The 10,187-nt window shown below is 38.9% G+C and overlaps 2 pseudogenes; one reads left to right on the forward strand and one right to left on the reverse strand.

Moving 5' to 3' along the window:
- Positions 1–10,187, reverse strand: part of LOC140948782 (pseudouridylate synthase 7 homolog) — a 119,714-nt pseudogene that overhangs the window by 52,572 nt on the left and 56,955 nt on the right.
- Positions 981–7,352, forward strand: LOC140923398 (quinone oxidoreductase PIG3-like; annotated as a pseudogene).

Here is a 10,187-nt window from a genome sequence, read left to right on the forward strand (position 1 = left end):
TATGGCTGTGTATGGCTGTGTAGGGCTATGTAGGGCTATGTAGGGCTATGTATGGCTGTGTATGGCTATATAGGGCTGTGTAGGGCTATGTAGCGCTATGTAGGGCTATGTAGGGCTATGTATGGCTGTGTATGGCTATGTATGGCTATGTAGGGCTATGTAGTGTCATGTATGGCTGTGTATGGCTGTGTATGGCTATGTAGGGCTGTGTAGGGCTGTGTAAGGCTATGTAGGGCTATGTAGGGCTATGTAGGGCTATGTATTGCTATGTAGGGCTATGTAGGGCTATGTATGGCTGTGTAGGGCTAGGTAGGGCTATGTATGGCTATGTATGGCTATGTAGGGCTCTTTATGACTATGTAGGGCTATGTAGGGCTGTGTAGGGCTATGTAGGGCTATGTAGGGCTATGTAGGGCTGTTTATGGTTTTGTATGGCTATGTATGGCTATGTAGTGCTATGTAGGGTTATTTTTAGTTATGTATGGCTATGTATGGCTATGTATGGCTATGTATTGCTATGTAGGGCTATGTAGGGCTATGTAGGGCTATGTAGGGTTATGTATGCCTATGTATGGCTATGTAGGGCTATGTAGGGCTATGTATGGCTATGTATGGCTATGTATGGCTATGTATGGCTATGTATGGCTATTTAGGGCTTTGTAGGGCCACGTATGGCTATGTAGGGGTATGTAGGGTTATGTATGGTTATGTATGGCTATGTAGGGCTATGTATGGCTATGTAGGGCTATGTAGGGCTATGTAGGGCTTTGTAGGGTTATGTATTGCTATGTATGGCTATGTAGGGCTATGTAAAGTTATGCCATATATTAACTAACGGGGAACCACTATATGATGCTTACACCACTTACCTGCCAGAAAAAAATCCTTAAGTATCGTTATCGATGTGTACCATGCATAGTTCCAGGCTTCTCTCGGTGGAAAGATGACCCATATTACAACAGAAGTCGCACGTTTGTGTTTCATGTTGTTCATTCTTGATATCGTGCTTATCTCTGGAAATTCCACAATGAGAGCAGTTCTTTATAAGCCTGGCGGTGTAGATAATCTTTATATTGGTACAGTAACAAAGCCAAAAGTAGAGAAAACTAAGGTGTTAATCCGCGCTCACTACACGGCGATCAATGGAGCTGACACATTACAGCGCCGGGGGTAATATCCTCCTCCTGCGGGGGAATCAGACATCCTAGGGCTAGAAGTTGCTGGTGTGATAGAGGAGATTAGCGAGAAATGTGCTGGAAAGTGGACGTAAGTATTTAACACAGTATAAAACACTTGCGTCGATATCTATGGAGGGGGCATATGGATGTGGAACCCTCCCCCCCACCTTCGCCACCTCCTCCCCAGGGGGATTTCCATTTTTTTATCCTAACCCCCCCTCTAAAGATGACTGGAAACCAAACACTCAAATTTTTGTGGGCGCCCTTTCAAAAATTTGTCTGCATTAAGGGACAAAATTTTGTCGGCATCTCTGAAAAAAAAAAATCAGCAACCCCTATTCAAAAACCCGTCATCCTTACAGGGACAGGGAAAAGGGAGGTCAAGAAAGGAACTGTCTGAAGATTCATCATCATCATCATCAATCTTTATTTATACACGAAATCGTATCATTTTACATGGTCTTCCTAGGAATCGTGTTTAAGACTAGACTAAAATACTAAGAGTAAAAGACTAAGGAACTATTGACTATAATGTTAAAAATACAAAAACTTACATTATGGATAATAAGAGTTACAATGGGTCATGGTGTATTAGAAAAATCTTTCCCATGAATTGAAGTTTTAAAAACATTTAAACTGGGCAGTTTCCTAATCTCTGAGGGAATCTTGTTCCACAGAACAGATCCTCTGTAGTGTAGGCTCCTTTTTGCAGACTCAGTTTTGGGTCTGGGGACATAATAATTTAACTCAGAATTTCTAAGATTGTGTGAATGTACATTTGAGGTGTTGGTAAAGATCCGCCTCAGATACGATGGGGAAAGATTATTATGGATTTTATACATTGTCACAGCCAACTGTTTAAGTCTTGCATATTCTAGCCTTTCCCAGCCAAGCTCATCCAACAAAACACTTGAGCGAACGTCATAGTTAGAAAAAGTGAGAATTCTAGCAGCCCTATTCTGCAGTTTTTTAAGTTTGTCTGCTAGTCCCTTATTGATATTACCCCAAACGGCACCACAGTAATTAAAATATGGCATTACCAGTGCATTGTACATGTTCACTCTAGTATCAAATGGTATAAAATGACTTACACGCCTTAAGATAGCAATACCAGCGGATATTTTCTTTGAAATGGTATGAATGTGTGGGCGCCAGTTCAAAGATTCATCAGTTTGAACTCCAAGGGATTTATGTTTAATTACTCTTTCTAAGGGTGTATTATTGACTTTGACTGTGAAGTCACTGTTTATTTGGGATAACTTAAATTGGCTCCCTATAAGCATGTATTTAGTCTTCTTAACATTTAAAGTTAATTTGTTTGCTGACAGCCATGACTGGATTAAATTCATATCATAATTCATTTTATGTTCAAGGACACATGGGTCTTCTGCAGATGTGGTAAGGGTAGTATCATCTGCATACATTCTGGGTTTTGAAAACAAATTACATGAAGGGAGATCATTAATATAAATAGTGAATAAGAGAGGGCCTAAAATAGACCCCTGTGGAATACCACATGTTATATTACAGAAATCAGATTGAACTCCATCAATGAACGTTTGTTGCTTTCGGTCAGATAGATAGGACTGGAACCAGTTAAGGGATTGAGAACTGACCCCATAGAGTTTAAGCTTTCCCAGAAGGATAGCATGATCCATGGTATCAAAAGCTTTTTTCAAGTCCAGGAATATCACACCATTTAAGAGACTGTCGTCAATATTCCATAGCCATTCATTCGTAGCCTCAAGTAAAGCTGTTTCAGTGGAAAACATAGGTCTGAAGCCAGATTGTGATTCAGTAAACAAGTTATTATTATGTAATTATTCATATAATTGATTAAAAACAACTCTTTCAATTAATTATTAAGATTATTGAACATATTGGGCAAATACGGAGGGGGCTATCATGTTCTAGTGAAATTTCCCAAATTATCACATAATTTGCCCATTGTTTGTTTTGTTGTAAGTTGTTTTAACCTGGGCGCCATGAAAAGCTATGTTTGGTTTTGTTTGTTGAATAAATTATTTCTGCTCTTTTTCTTCTTTTTCCTTCTCTCTCTGTCACACAATGTTGCATGACAGTAAGACAGAGGTGCCAGAACTGGACTAGTTCTTGATGTGACAGGGATATAAAACAGAATGACACTGATGAAGAATAACTGGGGGAAGGAAAGGGACTACACAGCCTGTACTGAGTCCATGAGGATGTCTGAGTTATCCTTATGGGTCTGACTGCATCAACAAAATTAAACCTGGTTTTAATTTCTTAACTCACTGCTGGTATCTATTTGACCAGTCCATTAGTGTAGGATTTATCAGATACACTACTATAGAAATTTTTGAAAAGATTTTCTTCTTTTAATTCAGTAAAAAGGATTGTTATGATCACTGTGTTCTTTTCTTTTTTTTTTTCTTTCATAGGAAAGGTGACCATGTTATGGCCTTGTTAGGTGGTGAGTACAAAAATTTTGTTATTTCTACCTACTTGAAGGATATCTGTGTTTGAAGTCAGTCACCAAATCTCCCAGATAAAATCGACATTCAGGCTTTTCTATGCCTTAGTTTGGAATTAAGGCCATTTAATTTCTTCAAAAATTTTACTTTTTTAATTGACAGCAGAATTTCTGCGGCAAATTGCATAAATTTCTTCACTGACGGAGATTATTTTTGTCAGTACAATAATTATGAAAGTGAATTTTGATGGTTTGTTCTTTGCCTTACAAATGTCCTAAGCCAATAATGTACCAGTATCATACTTTGGGCACTGGGTCAAGTGGTGTTTTATATCAGAGGGTTGTGGGGGGGGGGGGGGGGGGGTGGATAGCCTGAATTTCAGACGATTACTGAGGGAGTAAAAATGACTCGAAGTAATTGTCTGAAATTCAGGCTAGGGGCGGGGGTGGAGTGAAGAACAAACAATAGAGTTCATGTCCGCAGGCATAAAATAATACATGACTATGTTTTGGGCCTGACTCAGCCTCATTTTGAGCCACTAGGCTCTTGCTGTTATGTTGTATTGTTAGTTAATCACTAGTCTTAATTTTTATAAATTGTAATTATCATACGGCATGTCTGAAAACCAGCTTGCTGAGCCATTTACCGTGTTTAAATAAAGTTGGTTGATTGATTGATTGATTGATTGAGCCTAACGTGAAAATGACCCGTAAGTCAGGCCCTAAAAAGAGTGGTACTCATGTAAGACATTCATTTAAGTTTACAATGTACAATGTTTAATAGTCAGGGCTGTAGTTTAAATAGCTAGAGGCAAGACAAGGCTAAATAGCCTTGTCTACATGCTGTAAATTTTGATTCTTTATTGAATAAAATACATTCAGTCCTCAGTTGAACTAGATTGATTTTTCTGAAAAGAAAGAAAACTGAAAATGTTATTTCAGAGCTTTTGGATTTTAAAATTTTCTGGGGTAGGGCTTGTCCCCAGACCCTTGTAAGGGCCTTGCACCTTCAACAACCACTCCAGTTATGCCAAAAGTCTGGCTAAAACTCTTATAGTAGTGCTGTAAATTGAAGGAACATGTTTTTTACTGTCTTCTAAATTTACTATAAGTTGGTTTTTAAAGGTGGAGGTTATGCTGAGTATGTGGCTGTTGATGAAGCACTTGTAATGCCTGTCCCAGACTCTTACAAACTCTCGGATGCTGCGGCCATCCCTGAAGTTTGGTTAACAGCATATCAACTATTGCATTTTCTTGGCAAAGTTAAGAGTGGTGAAGTAGTATTAATCCATGCCGGGGCAGCGGCGTTGGTACTGCTCTGGTACAACTGTCAAGGTTAGCTGGAGCAAGGCCTTTTGTTACTGCGGGATCAGAGGAAAAGATTAAGATGGCTGAGTCACTAGGAGCTGAAGGAGGCTTTGACTACAAAACAGGAAATTTCTCCAGTTGGGTGGAAAATGTTACAAATGGTACTTGTTGTTCTGGCTAAAAATGATTCCTAAACTTGCTAAGAATTATGTACTGTGGATGTACGCATCACCTATATTTTTTTTATTACAGTCGAACCCTACTTTACAGACATCTTCCTAATATGGACACCTTGTTACTATGGATAGTTTTCCTTGTACCTAGTCCTTATATTTTCTCTAAATTCAGCCCACTTAACACGGACACCGCGTTAATATAGGGACACTTTCTATGGCCCCCTAAGTGTCTGTATTAACAGAGTTTGACTGTAGTTTAAAATTTACAAGCCAGCTTACAGGGCTAGAAGTTTTTGTTAATTTGTTCTTTGCTTGACTGAAATTCTAAGCCTGTTCTTTCCCTAAATGCTCAAAAGCTTCTGTTGCTAATGGATACAAAGAGGTGTGGCAAAGTAACAAGCACACAAACATAACTTGCTTTGAAACTCAATCTTGATCTCATTGTTGAAGTTCCCACTAAAGGTTCCTTACAAAGTCTTAGGGGACTAAAATACCTATTCTAACATCCCACCCCCATGGCATTATAATCAACCCAAAAAATAAGAAAATGAAAATAAGAAAAGAAATAAATAAAGAAAAAAAATTTGCTTAACTGGAGTTTGTATGCTTAAATTAAGATCTATTATTGTTTTATTTTCTTCTAGGTCGAGGAGCAAATGTCATCCTTGATTGTGTGGGAAGCTCATTTTGGGAACAGAATATAAAGAGTCTTGCTGTTGATGGTCGTTGGATCTTGTATGGTCTTTTGGGTGGCAGTAATGTCTCAGGTGACCTCCTCAGGGACATCCTAAGGAAAAGAGCTTCACTTATAGGAACGACACTGAGGAGTAGATCCCTTGGTGTAAGTTATTATTCTTTTGTTTCAGGATCTCTACATTGTCAATACCAAATGTAGATAGAAATTTAGTTGAGAAATTTAGAAATTTTAAAGTTGAACCTCTTAACGATGGCCACCTTGCAGGGGCGCCCAACGAGAATATAGTTCAAAACCACTTAAACATAGCATTGTTGAACGTATTTTAGTATTTAAATGGTAGATCTATATAGGCATATTTTTATCCCCTAAACTTTTTCATCTGTTCGGATTTCCTAGCTAAAAGTCTAGTGATCCAAAAATTATAGGGATCAAGACTTACCTTTCCGAAAATTTCAGCCAGAGAAAAGGCTCCCGAAATTTCTAGGTGACCTTTTAAGGGTAAAAATCCTTTAAAAATGGGCAATTATACCATTTTTTAGATGTTCGAAAATCCTAGGAGAGGCAGGCAAGCAAGAAATTGTACAAAAAATGTTCCGAAAATTCTAGATCTCAAATCGTCTTCTGAACAGATATTTTCCCCTGACCTTGGGGACAGAAGAAAGTGGCCATTGTGAAGAAGTGGCCATTGTAGAGAGCTTTAAACAAGAGTCAATATGTATGGATTTTTTGTTCACCGGGATGAAAAAAAGTGGCGGTTTTAGAGAGGTGGCCATTGTAGAGAGGTTGGTGTTGGCGGAGGTTCGACTGTACATCAACCACAGCCAAACCCTGCTTCATAGACACCCACTTAATATGGACACCTCGTCATTACGGACAGCTTGCTTTGTCTCTTGGGAAAGAAAGTCCTTACATTTTCTCTAATTTCAACCTGCTTTCTACAGACACTCCATTAATATGGACACTTTCTAAGGCCTTCTCAGTGTCCGTACTAACAGGGTTTACAGTACAGAATCCCCACAGTTAATAACGAAAAAGTGGAAGAGGGCAACGGGGTGGGAATGTGGGGGAGGCGGGAAGTGGAAGGAAAAGGGGGAAATTATGCAAAACTCCTGATTATTTTGCGATTGTAAAAGGGCTAATAAAGGGGTGGGAGGCAGAAATGCTAGGCACGGGAGGTGGGTGGTTCGGACCCCCCTAAACACCACCCCCCCGGCCCCTCTATCTGAAAACAGCATTGTGGTATTAGTGCAGCAAGAAGACCCCCTGCAAGTACTTTTACGATGCCTTACACAAAAAACGGCTTATCATTATTTTCCCCCATTCTTTTGCAGTACAAAAGAGAACTGGTACAAGAGTTTTCAGAAAGAATTGTTCCACAGTTTGCAAATGGAAGACTAAAGACTATTGTGGATTCAGTTTTCACCATGGATCAAATCCAGCTAGCTCACAAAAGAATGGAGTCGAATGAAAATATCGGGAAAAGTATTATACAAATTAGGCCAGATGATACAAATAGTGAAGAAACCAAATCTGAACTCTAACCTTTATATTGTTTGCTTATATTTATTTATTGCTTTTGTCTCATTACAAAATTCTCCCTATTTTAAAATAAGCAGTGCTTTTTTTTGTGCGGGGGGGGGGGGTTCACTAACATGGCCACCGTTTCTTGTTTTGGTAAACTAACACATGACAGAGGCGATGCCATTAATATGAACGAATGGAACAAAATTAAACCGAGCTATAACAGGTACCGTCTGACTTGATTCAATACTCCATGTGGAGTCACGATGGCATCAAGACTGGTCACACTTTGTTGGCGAGTAAGTGAAGTGTTGTATGCGATACTACGCCGCATTCCATCTGAAGTCATGACGTTATGTTCAAGACTGGTCACGCTTTCTTGGCGTGTAAGTGAAACGTTGCATTAGGTACTAAGCCGCGTTCCATCTGAAGTCATGACGTTATGTTCAAGACTGGTCACTCTTTCTTGGCGTGTAAGTTTAACATTGCATTAGGTAATATATAGATTTAGCCAGGGCTAAAAGCGATGCTCCCATCAATAAATTTATATTTTAAGTTAAACAATAAACTTGTAATCCACAAATCAGTTAACTTAAGGGCACATTCATGTGACTTTTAAGGGAAAGGATAAGTTATTTTAGAGTGAAACATCTTACATCGAGTTGATAGCCTAAATATGTACACCCAAAACATAGCAAAAAATAACCCAAAAAATATATTCGATCACATTCAAGAGCCATAATGGCTCTTGATCACAGTAGATTAGGCCTCGAAAACAAATTCTTGGAAAACAAATCAGGCCGAATTTTTTTGCGTTTGATAGGTTTACTTTACAAATTCTTGCCAACAAATCTGAGGTTGTGTAAACCAACCTTTTATACTTTTTATACATCACATCTGAGGTGAAACAGTACCTTTTTATCATACAGACCTCGGACAGTATATACGGTATTTCACAATTTTTCAAGACAAATTGCACTCTGTCAATGTTCAGGACGATCAATCGTGGGCTTTTAGCGAAACCGTTCAAAAAATTTCCAAAATCACCCATACGGCCACCTGGTTTTCATTTCTAGTGCGAGCTGTCAGTCATGGTCGAGTGTTTGAATGAACTTTAACAGAGATACGCTTCAACATAATCGCAAATTTATTATCATTATTTTTTGTTATTTAATGGTTTCAGTTATAACGACGTGTAATCTTATAAAGCGTTTGATACGCGCGACGTTTATTATTTTTACATATAAGTCAACTTGATGTGAGATGCTTCACTCTAAAATCACTTAGCTTTCCCCTCAAAAGCCACATGAATGTGCCCTTAAGTTAACTGATTTGTGGATTACAAGTTTATTGATTGATTTAAATTATATATTTATTAATGGGAGCTTCGCTCTTTAGCCCTGGCTAAATCTACGTATTAATATCTACAAACGGTTAGACTTTGTAGCAGGGCTGTCACAAACGTCAAGATGCCTCGTATATGTAATTAGTAGGTGAGGGATAGAACAGCCACGAAGTTCTTTTGGTTCTATTTCCTTTCCGTTTCCCATGAAAGTAGCAGTGGCGGATGGAGGGGCTCGGGGGGCCCGGTCCCCCCCCCCCAATTATTTTGGATCAAACCGAAAAAATGTTTTTTGGAGCCCCCCCCCCAACCTTATCTAAGGGTCTGGGTGACCATTCCCCCCCCCGCCTTATCTCAAGGTTTGGATCCGGCACTGAGTTGTCTGAGGTGATGCTTGTACATCCCCGATCCAGTCCTTGGTGTGGTCTTCTATCTCAAATTAACATTCGCGTTAGGAGGCATTCATAACTTGTTATTTCATTGATTTTAAAATGCGTCACAAGTAGTCTGCAAAAAGTCCCCAAATCAGTGTTGTAAAATCCCTGAAAAGCAGGGGGGGAGGGGTAGATAATAAGATTTTTACAATTTAAAGTTTTCAAGGTATGTAGGTGAATACAGAATAATACGCCTTTTTCACTTCTTATTTTGCGAAAATATTGTTTGTAATTTGGCCTAATCCAAAGCACAAGTTAGCCATCTTTTGACCGACCGGGCCTAGAGTGAGGTAGATCAACTCAGCCAATTAGGAAGTAAAAGAGAAAATAACCATCAAGGCATATATCGTCTAAAGATGGCTAGTCGCTTAATTAACCTAGTGTTTAGCCAAAGTTTTGTAAAAAAATTCTTGTCCAGGAACTTAAAAAAGTATTATTAAGCCCTTAATTCGGGATCTAGTCATGCAAACACAAAATCATCCTCTAGCCAATCTATAACAAGACACATACAATTAAGAATTAAAGTTTTTAACTTTGAACTAGAAAAAGAAGACATTACGTCTTTTTACATATTCAACGTACTAAAAATCTAGAAACTGTAAAAACTGTAAAAATAAAAACTAAAAGTCTTGAGATATATTTCCCTCTTCGAGCCTCTGGTATACTTTGTCTATCCGGACACCATCAGATATTTGTCTTAGCATGGCGTCATTGGAGTAAGAACCGGTAACACTGGTTATTTTGAGATGCGAGTTTGAAGCCTGGATTGGTGCTAATAGCCCTTTCAAGACAGGAAACCCCAGAGGGACCACAATATAGCGGATTACCTGGACTTAATATCCTGGAGAGCGGGTGTATCAAGAACTTTGACGTCTGAATGGCCTGCTCCACCCTAGAGTAACGAGAACAGAGATTTATTTTGAACAGACTAGACACGATACAAAGTCGCTAGAGATGGGCACAGCGAAACAAGTACTAAACTTAATACAATAGTTATGTTTTGTCTTGTGCTAATATCATGTGTGGCGATCCCCAAGGTTCAATACTAGGGCCTTTGTTTTTTTCTGCTCTACATCAAC

This window comes from Porites lutea, chromosome 1 (genome assembly GCF_958299795.1).
Source record: "Porites lutea chromosome 1, jaPorLute2.1, whole genome shotgun sequence".
Lineage (NCBI taxonomy): Eukaryota > Metazoa > Cnidaria > Anthozoa > Scleractinia > Poritidae > Porites > Porites lutea.